General features: G+C 42.8%; 1 protein-coding gene across 1 annotated transcript in view; it reads left to right on the forward strand.

Moving 5' to 3' along the window:
• The window catches only part of cemip2 (cell migration inducing hyaluronidase 2), a 118,732-nt gene that overhangs the window by 30,157 nt on the left and 68,662 nt on the right, over positions 1–19,913 (forward strand). The gene's annotated exons all lie outside the window — the stretch shown is intronic.

A 19,913-nucleotide genomic window follows, 5' to 3' on the forward strand; every position in this document is an offset into this window, starting at 1 on the left:
TTTATGGTTTTTTTTTAGTTAGGGGTGTACAATGGTTGGTCCACAATATTACTTTCCTTTAAGTGAACTTCCATCACTGTGATATGACCACTGTGACCACACCGCCCACTTCACACTGGGTGTGATTCTTTATAAGATTAACCACTTAGCTTATACTTTGTAAAACGGACCTGTAAGTGCCAAATCTCTTCGCCAACAAATTGCAGATCTACAAGCAATGCAATGCGACACGTTGTGAGCTCAGAATAAGGATGATTAAAGAGTATTACAATGCGTCAAACTAATTCTATTGGTTAAAATGTAAATTGTTTATTGTTACTTAATTCAGAAGCATCTTCCAAAAAACCCTAATGGTCTCGGATATTTCATAAAGGCAAAGGTTAGCATTTCCCTTTGCCCTGTTTTTTTTCTGGTTCTTGTCAGATTGTTCATGTACCTGATTGTACGTGGAAAGAAGCTTTTTTTCAGTCTGTTGCTAGTAGCTCTGAGACTGCGCAGCCGTTTTCCATGCAGCAACATCTCAAACAGTCTGTGGTTTAGATCTTTGACGATTCCTCGAGCTTTGCTGACACAGCGTTGGTCGTACAGGGCTTGGATGGCGGGGGGAGATCACATCCGCTCCATGCGTTCGGCCGTCCGTACGACCCTCTGCGTTGCCTTGTGGTTGAGCTGGGTGCAGCCGCCATACCAGGCAGTGAAGCAGCCAGTCAGGATGCTCTCTGTGGTGCCTCTGGGTGTCCTATACAAATCACAGATTGGGGACTTGGCTGCACTTTTTCAGTCATGAGATTTGATTGTGTGTGTGTGTGTGTGTGTGTGTGTGTGTGTGTGTGTGTGTGTGTGTGTGTGTGTGTGTGTGTGTGTGTGTGTGTGTGTGTGTGTGTGTGTGTGTGTGTGTGTGTGTGTGTGTGTGTGTGTGTGTGTGTGTGTGTGTGTGTGTGTGTGTGTGTGTGTGTGTGTGTGTGTGTGTTACATTTGCTCTGTCATTACTTGTTCATGGCAGGCATGTTATTATAGGCTTCTGTATGTCAGCGACTGTCAACCTTTTGAAACTCAACGACCCCCAGTTTGATATCGTTGCTGCCGGACAGAAACCTCTTATATCCATATTTAAATTTATTTTCCTGAAAAGTAACTGTTTTGGACATGCAAGGTTTCCATCCGACAGCGGAGATTGCATTAACCCATTAACTGTTTTTTGAAAAAAACGTATGCTACTATGTCTATGTATGCTACTATGGCTGCGGACCCCCATCTCAAAATCTGTTGTTCCAGGGACCCCCAGAAGCAAAGATTTGAGTTACAAATGTTCGCTTTAGAACAATATATATTCAAAGATTCGCACACATTTTCATGATTTTTCAAAAATAGCAGATCTACAAGCTTGTAGCGCGGGTCTCGGTGCCGCGCTATGAGCTTGTATATCTGCTATTTTTGAATAGCCAAAGTGTAAAATAATGCTTTTTAGCTCAAATCAAAAAATTACACAGATGCGTTCCAGGTCTTAAAAGGTTAAGCCATGATCACTGCACTGTAAAATCCCCAGTGTTCATTTAACTCTAGAAATGGAACCAATGGACCCTTAACGACGAGTCCATTTTGGTTCCATTAAGTCCTCTGTAAGGGTCCTATAGCCCGGTCCCCGGGCCGGACGTAGAGAACCAGTTGGTCTCATGTGAGCTATGGTAGGGGTCCGTCTGTGCAGGATGCACATAACATGTAGTTATGAGACAGCATGCAGTTTAAAGCCTTGTTAACATCACAGTGTGTTAAGCTTGAAGTGGATTCACTGTCTGCATGCTTTCTCTTCATTATGGAGGCAGAGATATTCACTGTCTGCATGTTTCCCTTCATTATGGAGGCAGAGATATTCACTGTCTGCATGCTTTCTCTTCATTATGGAGGCAGATATTCACTGTCTGCATGTTTCTCTTCATTATGGAGGCAGATATTCACTGTCTGCATGCTTTCTCTTCATTATGGAGGCAGAGATATTCACTGTCTGCATGTTTTCTCTTCATTATGGAGGCAGATATTCACTGTCTGCATGCTTTCTCTTCATTATGGAGGCAGAGATATTCACTGTCTGCATGTTTTCTCTTCATTATGGAGGCAGATATTCACTGTCTGCATGTTTCTCTTCATTATGGAGGCAGAGATATTCACTGTCTGCATGTTTCTCTTCATTATGGAGGCAGAGATATTCACTGTCTGCATGTTTCTCTTCATTATGGAGGCAGAGATATTCACTGTCTGCATGTTTCTCTTCATTATGGAGGCAGAGATATTCAGTGTCTGCATGTTTCCCTTCATTATGGAGGCAGAGATATTCACTGTCTGCATGTTTCTCTTCATTATGGAGGCAGAGATATTCACTGTCTGCATGCTTTCTCTTCATTATGGAGGCAGAGATATTCACTGTCTGCATGTTTCTCTTCATTATGGAGGCAGATATTCACTGTCTGCATGTTTCTCTTCATTATGGAGGCAGATATTCACTGTCTGCATGTTTCTCTTCATTATGGAGGCAGAGATATTCACTGTCTGTATGTTTCCCTTCATTATGGAGGCAGAGATATTCACTGTCTGCATGTTTCCCTTCATTATGGAGGCAGAGATATTCACTGTCTGCATGCTTTCTCTTCATTATGGAGGCAGATATTCACTGTCTGCATGTTTTCCTTCATTATGGAGGCAGATATTCACTGTCTGCATGTTTTCCTTCATTATGGAGGCAGATATTCACTGTCTGCATGTTTCCCTTCATTATGGAGGCAGATATTCACTGTCTGCATGTTTCCCTTCATTATGGAGGCAGAGATATTCACTGTCTGCATGTTTCCCTTCATTATGGAGGCAGAGATATTCACTGTCTGCATGTTTCCCTTCATTATGGAGGCAGAGAGAGGGAACACAATGCAGCTGCAACGCTGTCGGGGAAGAAACCTCTTATGTCCATATTTAAACTTTTTGTGTTTTTTTGTAAATTAAATTGTAATATTTCATACTAGGGCTGTCAACTTTCCTCAGAAATGATTTTCGAATATTGGTCTTAAAAATGTGCAGATATTCGAATATATTCGAATATTATTATTATTATTTTTTCCTTTTTTTTGTTGTTGACAGAAACGGTACAAAAAACTATGTATTGAGTGCTCGGATCCAATGAAACATATCTTTTGTTTGTTTTTATAACTTCATACATTGTTTTTTTATTGTCCCTGTCAAATAAACATTAAAAACAATAACAAAAATAATATATATCTTTTGAATTCGAATATAAATTTTCATATTCGAATATACATATTTATATATAGAGATATTATATATTAATATACATAATAGCAGATCTACAAGCTCATAGCGCGGCACTCGGTGCCGCACTATGAGCTTGTAGATCTGCTATTTTTGAATAGTATTAAAAAAAAAAAGAGATGAAGGTAAAAATGATTGTGATGCTATATTCACACATTTTGCTGGGGACCCCCTGGAACCCCCTCAAGGACCCCTGGGGGTCCCCGGACCCCAATTTGAGAACCAATGCTATACATGTATATCTCCTGTTTATGTAGCGTGAGGTGACTTGATGTGCAACTACTCCCCCTGGACATGATGCTAGTATATATGTCACAGGGAACTTACCCCCAATCCAACCCTTAATGCTGGGTGCCAAGCAGAGTAGTGACACAATAGGGAAAAAAATGGTTCATTTATACACCTAAATACAGAGAAAGCTACATGCTTTCTAGTAAGTAAGTAGTAAGCCTTGCCAAGCCATGTGGCCCACAGCAGTCAGTGGTGTGTTCTAGGTTTTTTTGGAGGGCATACTATAATTATTCCCTCCCACATGCACGCGTATGTACACGCACGCGTGTTCGCCGAAGGAAATAACCGCTCTATTGTTAAGTAGTTAATGTGTGAATTACTTCAAAACTCCAACGGCCAGCGGTCATTATCACCTCAAGACAATAGCCACACTGAAGCCTTCACCTCAGACGCCACATTATCACATGGAAAAAGGCAATTTGAGAACGGTTTACATTCTTGCTGCCCCCAGCCCCTCCTCCTGCGTATCAGATACGCTTTCTCTGATGTTTTTTGGATGGCTACGCTTGGCTGCGAAACTTTTTATGCAGGTCACACTACGTATATAGCGTAACACGGTAGAACATACCACTGGCCCACAGGGCTGGAGTCTATCTCCTGTTTCTGTAGCGTAAGGCGGTTTGATGTACGAGTACATCCCCTGGACATGACGCTAGTACAGAGGTCTTCAACAGGGGGTCCGGGACCCCTAGGGGGTCCTAAGAGCTACTATAGGGCGTCCGCCAAACCTTTGTGTTTTTTTTTATTAAGCACTTGAACCCTGGCATCCTTATTCTGAGGAGAACTTTAGCCAAAAATAGCCGATCTGTGAGCTTGTAGATCAGCTATTTTTGGCAAAGAGGTTTGGTGTAGAGGGAAAAAATAGCAGACCAAGTAAAACAAAAAAGAGTTTAATCTGCACAATTTTCTAAAAATTTGCACAAACTGCACAAATTTCTAACACAATTTTATACAATATAGAGGGGGTCCCTGCTTCATCTCTCTCTCAGCTAGGGGGTCCTTGGCCTGAAAACGTTGAAGACCCCTGCGCTAGTATGTCGCAGGGACTTAGCCCCAATCTAACCCCTGAGGGCCAAGCAGGGAGGCATTGGGTCCTCCCATTTGTTATAGTCTTTGGGTATGACCCGGCCCGGGGAGTAGTACCCCCGACCTCCCAATCTCAGTGCGGACGCTCTAACCACAAGGCCACTGAGCCATTGTACTTCCAAAGCATGACGTGCATTAAAAGCATTAACATGGAGGTCAGGGTGAACGTGGTTATAAGCATGGTAGCTATACGGTCGTAGCTTCCTGTGACGGACACTTCAATGAGCGTGTTGTTGGCTCCTGCCTCGTGTCATCCTGCCGACCCCGCTGTCTCTGAACTGTTCTCTATCAGAATGACACACACACACACACACACACACACACACACACACACACACACACACACACACACACACACACACACACACACACACACACACACACACACACACACACACACACACACACACGCAGACCCTCGGGGCCTGTGCACATTAGTGTCATCATCATTACCGCACACACAATGAGGTTGTTAAACCACTGACGCAATGATCGGAGTGGAGAAAGAGAGAGTGGAAATAAACATCGAACGTTTGTACTTTCTCCTCCTGCACTACTTCCTGTGAGCCGCGGCGCTCTCTCTCTCTCTCTCTCTCTCTCTCTCTCTGCAGCTGGTGGTAAACATACTGTAATGCAGTGGTTCCCTAACAATGGGTCTGAGACTCGGGACCCAGAAAATCTAAACATTTCCATAAATTGTCAAACGTTTTTGCAACTGCCATTGGGGATGATGGTTGCGCTTGATAGTTGCATGCCGCAAGGAGTTGCAAGTAGGGATGGTAACAATTAATCTATAATCAATGAATTGCCGTTAAGAATTTACGCGATTAAATGTATCGATTTTCAATTAATAAAAGATTGGGTTAGTGCATGTTACAGGTATGGTGTGTGATATGAAATGTGAGCTTACCATAATCACAGTAATCCTTAATCATATTCCATCATATTCAAGGGCTTTTGGAGAGAAATGAGACAGAGGGGTGCACAGGGGAGGTGTGTGTGTGTGTCTCTGTTCAGCTGATGCTCGTTGACACTCGTTAATGTTGTATACAGTACATCAAGGCAATTATGTTTCTGCACTCATTTTCAGTTTCGGACGAGAAGTTTCCTTTTGGTTAAAAAGAAACGCAGCTTATCAATTAATAGATTATTCATTATTAATTAATCGATCGATAAGGTTATCAACTATCAATCAATGAATGAATCGATCATTTGCATCCCCAGTTGCAAGTCGTTGCATGTTGCAAGGAGTTGCATTGGTGTGGACTGGCCTTTAAGTGTATCTTATGGGACCCCAGCTGAAATGTTTGGAAACCTACTGCTCTAATGTAGCCTATGTAAAAGAGTCATGCACACACACACACACACACACACACACACACACACACACACACACACACACACACACACACACACACACACACATACACATACACATACACGCATGTGCACACGTGCACACACAGACACTCACACTCACACACAGGCTGTAAATTGGCAGCCGGGGGACAGACAGACAGAGGCCCGTTTGATGATGTGTTTTCTCTCTTTCCCCCTGGCAGGAAAAAAAGTCTCCATAAGCCACACAGTGAGGCTGTAATGACAGGCTGCCAGGCCGGGTCCCCACATGGTGGCTGTTTGTGTGACAGTGGGGGGGGGCGGGGGTCTCTTTCATCTCCATCAGAATGTGTTTTATTAGGGTTGTTGTGTGATAGTGTTGGCAGGACCCTGCCACGTTGTTATTATGAGCAGTGGTGGACCAAAGTACTCAACCACCAGTACTTGAGTAAAAGTATAGATACTCAAGTGAAAGTTGCTCAGTCAAATTTGTTCTCGAGTTAAAGTACTTGCATTTAAAAGCATTGTTAAAGGAGAATACCGGACAAATTAAGTGTTGTCTTTGATGTCTCGTTAATCACCTACCGACGTGAAAAGTGGCGTTCTTTGGTTGCTTGTTTCCAGAACCTGGCAACACGAGTTGCCAGGTTCTGGAAAGAAACAAGCATCCAGTGTTAAATCGTTCGCCATTAACGGTGGCCTCGCAGGAAGTTTCAGCGCATGTTTGACTATCATGAGACTCCACAATGACTAGCAGTAGAGAAAAAAACAACTTTGCATCGGTTATAATAGACGAATCTCCCTAACCCACGCGCTCCCATTATGACAACGGAGGGGGTTTAAAAAATGACGACAGGGGAATCTATGGAAAAAAAGAACGCCACTTTTCACGTCGGTAGGTGAGTAACGAGACATCAAAGACAACACTTAATTTGTCCGGTATTCTCCTTTAAGTACTCAAAAGTGCAAAGTACATTTACTTTTTAATATCAATTGCTGTGTTGCGCCGTCTCAAGCGAACTTGATCCGCGAGAGGCACCGCCGAGCGAGCTAAAGCGAGCGAGTCGCCGTGCCGAAACGTCGCAAAGTTCGCTTGAGCCAACTCGGCGACGTCCGAGTTATGGTCACGATAGGCACAGAATCGTAAATCATATTTTGGGGTGAGCGTTTGCCCCCAACTGCCACTCAAAGTGACTGCTGGCCAATCACAGCACTTCTTCTCCGGGACTTTCCCAACTCAAGTGCACGGTACATATTTTATCCCAATAATTTAGTCACCTGAAAGGTTGTAGTTTTTGTCTAGTTTTAGTAGATCTGGGAACATATAGCCAAATGAGAAGGAAAAACAGCGCCCTCTGCTGTTTGTACTATCTCACTTGGCTCTGGGACGATGACGACGGAGCACCCGTGCGCAAGGAAACCGGGGTTTTGGTCTGCCTTCAGCGTTTCACTTCCGGTGGTGCGACTATGTTTTCATTCCCACTAACACTATTTCTACACGGAACACTAACACCACTTCTCCCAGAGAACATGGGTTGTTTTGGTTATAAGCCCACTTGTTTCTATGATAAAAAAGCAAGTTAAAATGTGAATATCTTTTCGTGGTTTTGTCTGCTCCGCGGACGCTATTGTTAAATTAGTTTTGGTTGGTTTCGAGTGGGGAAGGATCGGCGGACACGTAAATCCCGCCCACTACATTTGATTGGGTAAAGCGCGGCCTGCTTCCTGATCTGAAGGCACGCCCACTTGTAGCCCAGTGTGTACACGTTATGACGAACCTTCACGACAGATTCCAACGCAGAGCAGAATCTGTTCTTGAGAGATTAAGTTTTAGTTGACTAAATATCATAAGATTTTAGTCGACTAAATCTACAGTTGATTTAGTCGACTATAATGTATTTTGACGGTGCCTTGATGGCGTCGTAATGGCTGATTTTACACTTGGTTGCGCTCTGAAAATAGCCGATCTACAAGCTCACAACGCGACGCAGCGCGGCGCGTTGTGAGCTTGTAGATCGGCTATTTTCAGAGCGCAACGTCCAATCGCAACCAAACATAAAATGACTTGTCTTTTAGTTCTACTAGATCTCTTCTCCACTAGATCCCTCCCTAACATTTTTGTCTAGTTTTTATTTGTTGACGAAATTGTCAGTACATTTAGTCTTAGTTTTAGTCATCATAGCCTAGTTTTTATTTCGTTTTTATTTCGTTTTCGTCAGTGGAAAAAAGGTAGTCGACGAACATTTATCGTCACATTTTTAGTCGACGATATCAACACTGCTTGATACATATTTTATCCCAAAGCTATGTGACAGTTGACCTGGCAGAGAGCGACTATTGTGTGTCTGGTTATAAATCCTCATAGCTACTGGCACAAAGGACCATGCCCATGCAGTCTCAATAGTGAAAATAGCAGATCTAATCAGCCCTCAGGGTGCAGGGAGGGGAGCACTATAACATAAGCTTGTGAATCTAAATCACTGTTCTCCAGTAGACGTTGGAGAGGGGTCCATTCACGTTTTTCCACATGAAAGCCAAAATGTGGAAATGATTCTCTTGGACGGAGCCCCACCACCAGCATTACCAGCAGTGTTGCCATGTCTGCTTATTATAAGCGACCTTTGGGCTTGTTTTTTCTGTAAAGTTTCTTGTTTTTTTTGTTTGTTTTTGGGGTTGTTTCTAAAGTGTAGTTGCTTATTTGGACTTGCTTCCTAATGTTGTTTAACCCAGGGGTTCTCAAACATTTTCATGTCAAGGACCCCCGAATGTATGTATTGTTTATGTCTACCTTGCTTACTGTAAATCGCTCTGGATTATGAGCGTCTGTTAAATGCCTAAATTGCAAATTGTATATATCCACGAACCCCCCTCCCCCCTAAACATATTTTGTGCCAGGGAATCCCATACCAGATTTGTGTTGTTAAAATGTTTTAAAGATATATTTAAAATGTTTCACTTTTTCTCAAGATTATTTAGAAAATAGCAGATCTACAAGCTCACACGGCGTGTTGTGCGAGCATGTGGATCGGCTACTTTCAAATAGCCGATGCATATAGATATAAAGAGTATAAAGTGCTCTTGTAACCTATAGTCGCTTCTTTTGGGCTCGTTACTTTGCATAGACCTGGTTGCTTGTTTCTCACAAAGTCTGGCAACACAAAATCTGGCAACCCTGGTTAGCGCTGCTATAACATAGTGGAAAAGTGAGCCGAGCGCTCCAGGACTCCAGCATAGCTCCTGATGAAGTAGAACCTGGATTGGATGGATGGGGGGGCTTGCATTACATTATGTTAAAGGTGAATCTGGGACACGACGGCATCATCTGGCCTTCTTTTAGCTTTCTGCGGAACCTGCCAGGAAATAACGGCCTCACTTTAGTAGAACTGGAAGTGATGAAAGCTGTGCTTCATCGTCAAGACTGTATAAAAGACCCAAATATAAAGTTTTAAGAGATTACATTAAGAATCCAAGCCAAGGATGGAAATGCAAAAAAAAACCCTGCCGAATGTGTTTTCGGTCCCCTAGTACAGTGATTCTCAATCTGTGGGTCGGGACCCCCAGGGTGGTCCCCACAGGAGGGGTTCCGGGGGTCCCCAGATGACAGTAAAGCTCTACACATAATTTAGTATGGAATAGTATTTATTTTTCTAAAAAATGTGGGGGTATTTTTGTATACCTTTTATTTAGAGAGGGATAGTGACAGGGATAGAGGCTGGCAGGAAATGGGGAGAGAGATGGGGGGGGGGGAACGGGAGTCGAACCCGCGACATGCTGTCAGGCTGGCATTGCAGCCTATAGGTTGCCTGGGCCGTCACACCACGGCCCAGGCCTGGAAAAGTATTTGAACAGACTGTGGGTAGACCAGGATTGTGTTTTTCTTGTCAGGTTTGGACTTACATTTGTATAATGCCTCCAAGGGGCCACCGGGCCAGAGGAAAGATTGCAGGTCCTCAGGACACACCTGTGAAGGACTTAGGCCTGTCCCCGACTAAGGATTTGTTTTCGTCGAATCTAATTGGCGACTAATTGCCAATAGTCGACTGGCAGTCGACTAAGATTTCTTCTTTTTTTTTGGGGGGGGGGACAAAATACATTTTATTTCAAAGGGCCAAGTCTACACAGTTTGTTATGTGTCTCCAGCAGAGTTTCTAGTGTCTCTATCTCTCTCTGGAAGAGGTTGCACAATGACTCTGCAGCCGCACTGAGGTGCTCCAACACACACAATACCAATACAAAGACGAGGAATAAGAAGAATAAAGTGGAAGTTACGTGTGGTTGCAGGTGTAGACTTGGCCAAAAAACAACTAAAAACATTTTTGGCCCTTCATGTTTTTTGTTTTTTTTTTCGACTAAGAGACACGCAGTCGACTCGGACCCCCCACGACTAACCAGTCGACTAGTCGACTGGTTAGTCGAGGTCAGGCCTAGAAGGACTACACCTATACTTAGGCCTACTCTGTGTCTTTGTCTATCACACCCTGAAGAAGGCGCAAGCCGACACGCGTTGGTGTTTTTTTATGTTTGTAGCCCATATTTAATAAATGCCTTTTTTACCTACAAAGCTACCTTGAGTGTCTGGACCTGGATTTTTTATGCCTTTCTGGCATATTTGTCCTCTCTCTTGCACATTGTTCCCTTTCATGAGCACCGGTGGTCTGAGGGATACCAGTAGCGCTCCTGTAACTTATTTTTTCTTTGATGAGGCAGTGTTTGATTGTTTTGTTTTAACAAAGTTTTTTTTCCTGAAAAGTCAATAGTTTGGACATAGTTGGTTTCTGCCCCGACAGCAGAGATATTGTGAAATTAATCAGATCCACCGTCACCGCCGTCCTTCCATAATGTGGATGGACGTCATCAACATAACGTGTTTACACATTTCGTAAACATTTAGCGTTTTAAGCGTTTAAGAAGTCACACCCCTGGCAGCCTCCTAAAGTGTTTTTCCTGGAATGGCAGAGAGACGAGACCACCCCAGTGAGTCCATAACCTCATTGTGGTCCAGTGGAATCTGAACAGGGCCTCCTTAAGGAGATGACATTGATAAGGCAGCAACACAATGGAGCCAACAAGCACATGCTCAAGGCCCCATCTGTGTGTGACAGCCCCCATATGTGTAGCATTGTGTGGCTCAGGCTGCACAAAGTGCAGCTCTTTCTGAGAGGTCGTAAATGGCCCCGGGGGGACGGGGCCCACGACGGAGAACTAAGGTCACGTCAGTGTTGTTGACGAGGGTCCTGTAAGGTCATCTGACAACGAGAGAAAAATGCCTACCGAAATGCTCAGTCAGCCCAAGAGTGGGGAAAAGGGCTCTTGTCTTGACTGGCCTGTCTGGGAGCGACTCGATGGCCCGATGTGGGGCTGATAAGTATAGAGCTGATTATCGTAGCTGTAGGGTGGAAACCTTGTATGTCCAAAACCGTTTTCAGGAAATGAAAAAAAGAATATATATATATAGAGAGAAAATATAACATGCGTTCCAATGGATCCTTCCTAAAATAATGGCATATGTCTTTTTTTTTAGGACAGTTTTTAGTTGTTGCAAAAGTCATCTCTTCATGACACTGGCCACCTTTGGTAAAAATGGCCTAATATCCTTATTGAAAAGATCATGCTGTTCCCGCCCTAGTAGCAGTGGTGTAAAGTAACTAAGTACATTTACTCAAGTACCGTACTTAAGTACAATTTTGAGGTATATTTTTTACTTTACTGGAGTATTTCCAATTTGCAGTACTTTTACTTCTGCTCCACTACATCTCAGAGGCAAGTTACTTTGACTCCACTACAATTATTTGAAAACTTAAAGAGCTGGTGCCATGTTTTTGCACTTTTTCTGTTTTTCATGTGTCTATGAGGTTGATAGAACTTCATAAAGCCCCCCGGTGGTGTTTTTATGGTGTTTTATGTCTTCTCTGACTATTTGGAGTTTCTTCCTGGAGGCTGAAACCTTGAGGGTCAAACGTGCCAATAGAGAAACAGCGCTTTAGTGACATCACAAAGCCATACCCTCCCCCTCATTATCATAACACAACAGGTGTGGGCATGAGGAGGAGGAGGGACTAGGACAGGTGGGTGGTGCTAAGGTGGTGGAGGAGGTGCTAAGGTGAGAACCAGGTATACTTAATGAACTGGAGGCGTGTCCACATAAAAACATAATTTTAACCATTTCTGTACACTTTTTTTTTTGTTGAAAAAAATCCTTACATAATAATAATACCTTATGATCAGGTTTTAGGGTTGAAAAATATCATGGCACCCCATCTTTAAGTTACCAGTTACTTGATTATTACAAAAGATGCATTACCCACTTCAGCCTTGTATACATTTCGGCCATTTGAAAATAGCCGATCTACAAGCGCATATTGTGAAATTATTCAAACAAATTCTCAGATCCACCGTCACCGCCGTCCTTGGACGCCAACATAACATGTTCACACATTTCGTAAACATTTAGTGTTTTAAGTGTTTAAGAAGTCACACCCCTGGCAGCCCACGGGCCGCCTATTGGGGAACCATGATCTACAAACTCGTATATCGTCTAATTTACCCTGCTTTTTGTGTGACACTGTTTGTACAACAAAGTAGGGCGTTCATTTATGAAACAAACATTTAAAAGTAAAAAAATGTAGAGATACAAGGTTTCTGCCCAACGGAACAGACTGATGTATGAATCACCCAGACTCAAAGTGATGATAAATGGTTTTACAATGTCCCTCTGTCTGTCCACGCCCTGGAACCTCAGGCCTTTCTCTCTCTCATAAGTAAGTAAGTAAGTAAGTAGGAGAGGCTTATTGTCGGTATCAGACGATAACGTGAGAGTTTATCCCCGTTACGACGCGCTAATAGACCCCTGGGAGCTGGATTGTTGAGGTGGAACGCCACACCTACCATCAGCTCCCAGCACTTAATGCACGACTTGCCACATTCAAGCCGGGCTACTAGTGATGGGTCAAGATCTTAGATGCAATTATCTGGTTATTAGCGGGTCCACACACGGAAAAAAAAAAGATAAGAAAAAGCATTCTGGTAGCTACCTTCTCTCTCCTGTTTTGTCTCTCTCTCTCCCTCTCTCCTCCTGGAATCATGAGCTTGTGTTCAATGTAGGGCTGTGAATTGTCTGCTATCTCACGATTCGATTCGATTCCGATTCTTGGGGTCACGTTTCCGATTTTTATCGATTTTTTTTCAAAACAAACGATTCTCGATTCAAAATCGATCTTTTTCGATTCAAAAGCGTTTTTTTCCGATTCAAACGATTCTCGATTCAAAACGATTCTCGATTCAAAACTATTCTTGATTCAAAACATAGGATTTCAGGATCTACTCCAATCTGCTGGCATGAGAACAGAGTACATTTATGTAGCTTTTATAATTGTAAAGGTTTTATCAACTGATAATAATGTAAACACACAAAGGTAAATCCAAGATCATAAAAAAAACAAAAAAAATATATATATATATATTTTTTTTTTATTTTTTGAAAATAGATTTAAAAAAAAAAGAGAATCGATTCTGAATCGTCCAACAGTAGAATCGCGATTCGTATTCGAATCGATTTTTTCCAACACACCTAGTTCAATGTGTTGCTTATTTTATCAATTATGCACAGCTGCCTCTAATGATATCCCCGCTGCATGTCCACTTTATTTATTTGAATGTCCCTTATGTTGTAGTAGTTAGTAGGACACTCACTGTATCTATCTACCTTATGGTTTAATGTTCTGTTCTCTCATGTAGCCTACACAATTACAAAGGACAGGAACAATTCTAATTGTCTATAGCAGCTAAACTGAATGGTGCTGAACGTATGGTTCAGTTTGCTCCTGTTTCTCTCTCTCTCTCTTGAAAGCGATTGAATGGACAGACTTGACGTTGCTAGTGTGTTGAAAAGCCGGTCGGTAGTAGCCTGGTTCCAGACCATAGACCCCGCCCACTCTCTGAAGGAACCGCCCCTCTTCTTGGTCTGGTGTTTTAATGTGAACCTAGGATTTATTCGGTACAAAAAGTACCGTCCAATGAGAGTCGGAGGTGGCAATGGGTCTAACGACGAGCCAATCAGCTGCTAAAACCATAGAGGTATAATATAACTAGAGGGCGGATTGCCCCGCCCCCAGCTATCATTTCAATGAATGTGCTCAGTGGCGTTTTGAAGCACCCGGAAGTAAGAATAGGAACCAATATGGAACCAATATGAACCAATGGAATCGCTCCATGCGTCGTGACGCGTCGTGAGCATGCGCACAAAACGGGAGACGCACGCGCAGTAGCATTTAAGTGCATTCTCAGATTTCACCACCAGGCTTGGCCGCTTCAATGTTCTACCGTAGTTCTGGGGGCTTGGCTAAAACAAGCTGTGCGATGATTTCAGATGTAGGCGGATCTGTGTGGATCTCTTGTGATTGGTTTAGGGCAATTCGAATCCCCTCCCCCTTGTAATCGCCGACACTGGAGCCCATGTCAGACTGAAGCTCCATGCAGCTTCAGGCTGATAATCAGGCTAGGTCGGTAGAGGCTACTTTACGCCTTAACCACCTGGCCTGTTTACATTTCTGACTAATAAAGTATTCAAAACCATCCATCCCTGGTCAATGATCTTTTAACCAATTTCACATGTTTTTATTTTGGGCTTTTGTGCGGCAAAACAAATCATTTTCTTTTTGATAGATTGTGTTAATACATACAGCACCCTGGGAGCAGTTAGGGGTTAAATGTCTTGCTCAGGGACTGGGCGGATTGGGCGGACTGGGTGGGTGAACCGGGGACTCATTCAGCTATGGTCACCCTACGCCCCTCCATCACTCCACACCCACTGTTCTCATTCCCTTCCTTCTCTCTCCATACTGGTCATCATCACAGATGATGATCCCTCGTTCATTCTCTTTATCCCTTCTTTTTCTCCCAATTCGAACCATCATGATGATGAATAGTTCAATCTTCAGTCTATACCTCTTTGTGTGAGAGAGAGAGAGAGAGAGAGAGAGAGAGAGAGAGAGAGAGAGGAGAGAGAGAGAGAGAGAGAGAGAGAGAGAGAGAGAGAGAGAGAGAGAGAGAGAGAGAGAGAGAGAGAGAGAGAGAGAGAGAGAGAGAGAGAGAGAGAGAGAGAGAGAGAGAGAGAGAGAGAGAGAGAGAGAGAGAGAGAGAGAGAGAGAGAGAGAGAGAGAGAGTCACAGGACCCCCAAATTGACACTTATTAGCCCACAGACCCCCATTTGAAAAGATATGTAAGGGACCCCCATAAGAGAAGATTTTTTTGGCTCTAGCAGTGATTCTCAGCCATTTTAATTTGAAGGACCCCCAGTTTGACATGTATTAGGCTACGGGCCCCCAAAAATGGCATTTCTATCTCTGGGACCCCAATTTATATTGTAGTATCAATGTTAATTTAACTCTGAGACTGTTCAAAGGGAACACTCTCAGAGTTACAGACCCATAAGGGTTGATTTGGTTCCTAACTATCTATCACTTAGCTGGGGGGACAGACCCCACTTTGAGATCCAATGGTCTAAGTAGAAGGATGCTGTTTATGATAAACTTCACTCATCTCTTAGGCACAGCCACATATTCACTGTTTTCTCTACATTTCACTCTCGTTGTTCAGTCAGTGAGCAACATTACTTTTCCTAGCATGGTAGGGAGAAACTTGAGCTCAGACGCCCCGTGGTTGATTGAGTGGCTGAGGCGAGGAGAAGAAGGGAGCGCTCGTTTTTTTGGCTTCACACGATAACCTATTCCGTTCACCATGGCTTTCCCACTCGGACGGAGCGCGCACCTAGCGCACCTGCCTTGCGTGACGTGATTCATGAAGCCATGCATTTGTGGTAAAACCTTCACCACACACGTAGAGGACATGGACTGAACCAAAACAGCATGTTGAGTTTGAACCAAAAAATGAGCGCTCCTGTTCCTCTGCTATCCTTAGAAAAACTAAACTACCCACAGTGAGTGGGTACAGCTCTCACACACACACACGCACGCACGCACGCACGCACGCACGCGCACACACACACGCACACGCACACACACTTCATTATCCAATGTAGGTCACACCCTATGTTGCCTGGCTAGCCGTGCCATCTGTAAGATATTACATGAGAATGACATGAATGTACTGTTAACCCATTCAATCTGGGAACACATATACTGTGTCATTTTAGATGTCTTATAACCATTATTTTATATGAAAAAAAAAATGTGTGCAAATCTTTGAATATATATATAGTTTTTTTTAAAGCGGTAATTTTTAACTAAAATCTTTGCTTCTGGGGGGATTCTACAAATGTCTTCTAAATCCTAATACTATCATATATGCTATAATATCAGTGGGTCTCAAACCTTTTTCATGTCAAGGACCACCCAAAAAGATATGTATTTGGCTGCGGACACCCCCCCCCATCTCAAATAATTTTGTTCCAGGGACCCCCCAGAAGCAAAGATTTCAGTTAAAAATTATATATATATATATATATATATATATATATATATATATATATATATATATATATATATATATATATATTCAAAGATTTGCACACATTTTCACGATTTATTTCCTCCAAAAATAGCAGATCTACAAGCTCATTATGAGCTTGTAGATCTTGTAGATTTTTTAATAGCCAAAGAAATCTAAAATGACACAGATGCGTTCCCGGTCTTAATGGGTTAATGTTCAGAATGTCTGCGTCCTACAGAGGAGCTGCTATATTCCAGTGACACATCTGCTACAGAATGGTAAAGGCTGCATTTCTATAGCGTCTTTATTCAAAGCTGCTTTTACATTCAACATGCATTCCATTCACACATTCACACACCCATTCACACCCCTATGGCAGAGGAAACCATGCGAGGCGTAGAGGGTTCAGGGATTCTTTAGGATTTTAACGATTCCGGTTCCTCAACGATTCGTTCTTAATGGTCCGAAAAAAAAAGGTTCCTCTAACGATTCAATCTACATAATGTTTAAATACAAATACTACATTCAAGCTGTGTTTATGTTGGGATATGGGCCAACATTTCAATAACGGTGCATCCCCAGTTTTGCTTTTTCAAATTCAGCGTTTATATGCCTTTTATCAGAAAAGACAAAATCTGAACGTTTTTATACAGATATTCGACATCGGTAAATATCGGTTATCGACCGGGACAGCAATGTTGACATCGATTATTGCTATCGGGCAGAAATGTCACATCGGTGCATCCCTATCAGTAACAGTCAGTAGTGCATTTATATAGAGAGTTACAGACATGCATCAGTAACAGACAGTAGTGCATGTATATATAATCACATCAGTAACAGACAGTAGTGCATGTATATATAATCACATCAGTAACAGACAGTAGCATTTTCCTGACGGTGCAGTAAGCAGTATAAAGTGTATTTATTTTAACACGCACCCCAGGAGCTGTATCTGCAGGAATAACAGGACCAACGCTACGAAGCTGCAGTAGCAACAGCAGTAACTTCTCAATGAGACTGTAAAACAGGATTAAATCAGCTGCTATTTCTGTACTGTGTGTGTGTGTGTGTGTGTGTGTGTGTGTGTGTGTGTGTGTGTGTGTGTGTGTGTGTGTGTGTGTGTGTGTGTGTGTGTGTGTGTGTGCGTGTGTGTGTGTGTGTGCGTGTGCGCGCATGGCCAGCAGATATTAATAAAAAAAATCCAACCCATGATGACTCAACTCTTCCCAGCTTTTCAAGTCTAGAAGCCCCCCCCCCATATGCACACACACACACATATCTTGTGAGCCAGACTGTTTCTTGGACAGAGATGAAACGAGGCCGTAACGAAGTCCCAGTGATGAGGTTTAATCCATTTAACCCGGGAACGCATCTACAAAACAATTTTCTGAAAAACGCATGTTTCTGTATCAGTGGTTCTCAAACTTTTTCATGTCAAGGACCCCCAAAATGATATGTATTTGGCGGCAGACCCACATCTCAAAATATGTTGTTCCAGGGACCCCCCCAGAAGCAAAGATTTGAGTTTCAAATGTTCGCTTGAACAAATATATATATTCAGAGATTTGCACACATTTTCATGATTTTTCTAATCCGCGCTATGAGCTTGTAGATCTGCTATTTTTGAATAGCCCAAAGTATTAAGTAAAGGTTATAGCTAATATCTGATATCTGATGCGTTCCCGGTTGTAAAGGGTTAACAGTAAGTCACATGGATCTTCAGATCTGACCTTTAGAAGGCTAGCCCCCCCCCCCCCCGTCTCATTAAATTAAATACCTCTTGCTCATCCTCTCCTGAACACTCATCTCTAGAATCATCAGAGTATAATTTAATAATAATGTCCAGCTCAGTTTTCACAACAAGAAAACAATGACTCACTTTGTTCTCATCAGAATCATATTGGTGTGTCCAGCAGGGTGGAAAAACAACTCTGATAGAATTTAAAACATTATGTGGATCATGAAAAGTCATATAGAATTTAAAAATCACACCCTGTGTGAAGTGGGCGGTGTCTTGCTAGCTAATCACAATACTGAATGGAGTCGATCAATCATGTACAAAGGATAAATACATTTATTGAAACACTCTTTATGATGGACAAAACCATAACTTGAAAAAAACCAAATTTTGTTTTTTTTCAAGTTATGGTTGCTTATATAGGGCTATGCACATGTGTCATGTGACACTGGCCAATCACAGTCCTGAATAGGCTGTGATTGGCCAATCACAGCGCAGGATAATTCTACTAATTTCCTGGGCCCAGATCACAGCGCAGGAAAATGTACATTTTTCCAAATCTCACTTATAGGGGCGGTTTCACCGCCCAAAAATACATATATATATATATATATATATATATATATATATATATATATATATATATATATATATATGTGTTTTACAAAGAACATGTCTTGCCAATATCCATTTTATTATGCAATTACCAAGCCAACCACTCTCACATTTATCTCATCTCCCTTTTCTCTCTCTCTCTCTCTTTCTCTTTCTGTCTGTGTCTGTCTCTTTGGGCTCTATTTTCGGCCGGAGATCCTATACCCACTTGGGGATTTAGAATTGCGCAACAACACGCCCACAAGCACACCTCCAGGCGCAAATAACTGAGTCGGCATATAGAATAGCGGGTATAGCGGCCGTAAGATACCTGTTAGGGACAGTGCCAGCTCCCTTGTGCGTACTTCACGGGTAGCGGGTAATGCACCTGTGAAAATAGGGCCCTTTGTATCTCCCTCTGTCTGTCTCTGTCTCTTTGTCTCTCTCTGTCTGCCTGTCTGTCTCTGTCTCTTTGTCTCTCTCTGTCTGTCTGTCTGTCTCTTTGTCTCTGTCTGTCTGTCTGTCTGTCTCTGTCTCTTTGTCTCTCTCTGTCCGTCTGTCTGTCTTTGTCTCTTTGTCTCTGTCTGTCTGTCTCTGTCTCTGTCTCTTTGTCTCTCTCTGTCTGTCTGTCTCTGTCTCTTTGTCTCTCTCTGTCTGTCTGTCTGTCTCTTTGTCTCTGTCTGTCTGTCTGTCTCTGTCTCTTTGTCTCTCTCTGTCCGTCTGTCTGTCTTTGTCTCTTTGTCTCTGTCTGTCTGTCTCTGTCTCTGTCTCTTTGTCTCTCTCTGTCTGTCTGTCTCTGTCTCTTTGTCTCTCTCTGTCTGTCTGTCTGTCTCTTTGTCTCTGTCTGTCAGTCTCTTTGTCTCTCTCTCTCTGTCTGTCTGTCTGTCTCTGTCTCTTTGTCTCTGTCTGTCTGTCTGTCTGTCTGTCTCTGTCTCTTTGTCTCTCTCTCTCTGTCTGTCTGTCTCTGTCTCTTTGTCTCTGTCTGTCTGTCTGTCTCTGTCTGTCTCTGTCTCTCTCTGTCTGTCTGTCTGTCTCTGTCTCTTTGTCTCTGTCTGTCTGTCTGTCTGTCTCTGTCTCTTTCTCTGTTTGAATGTAAATACT

Source organism: Gymnoscopelus braueri (assembly GCF_963280865.1).
Source record: "Gymnoscopelus braueri genome assembly, chromosome: 7".
NCBI classification, from domain to species: domain Eukaryota; kingdom Metazoa; phylum Chordata; class Actinopteri; order Myctophiformes; family Myctophidae; genus Gymnoscopelus; species Gymnoscopelus braueri.